General features: G+C 38.4%; 1 protein-coding gene across 1 annotated transcript in view; it reads left to right on the top strand.

The window, feature by feature from the left end:
• LOC119592333 (CD109 antigen-like) overlaps positions 1-224 on the top strand; it is a 56360-nt gene that overhangs the window by 32099 nt on the left and 24037 nt on the right. The window lies entirely within an intron of this gene.

Genomic DNA, 224 nt, shown 5'->3' with positions numbered 1-224 from the left:
ATTTTTTTTTTACGTTTAATCTCTCAAACAAAAGCAATATACTAATGAATTTCGTGGGAAATAAGTAAAAGACGGCCATAAGCACTCAAAAGTGTTACTCGCGCTGGAACGGTGATAATGAACGCAAGGATTAACTCTGCATTATGAGAACGAGCTGGGAAATGACCAATGAGGGCAAAAATGCCAGGGGAGGAAATGAGGTAAAGAGGTAATGAATTCGTCAT

The sequence above is a fragment of the Penaeus monodon genome, chromosome 30, assembly GCF_015228065.2.
Source record: "Penaeus monodon isolate SGIC_2016 chromosome 30, NSTDA_Pmon_1, whole genome shotgun sequence".
Lineage (NCBI taxonomy): Eukaryota > Metazoa > Arthropoda > Malacostraca > Decapoda > Penaeidae > Penaeus > Penaeus monodon.
This window is presented reverse-complemented; position numbering and strand designations above follow the sequence as displayed.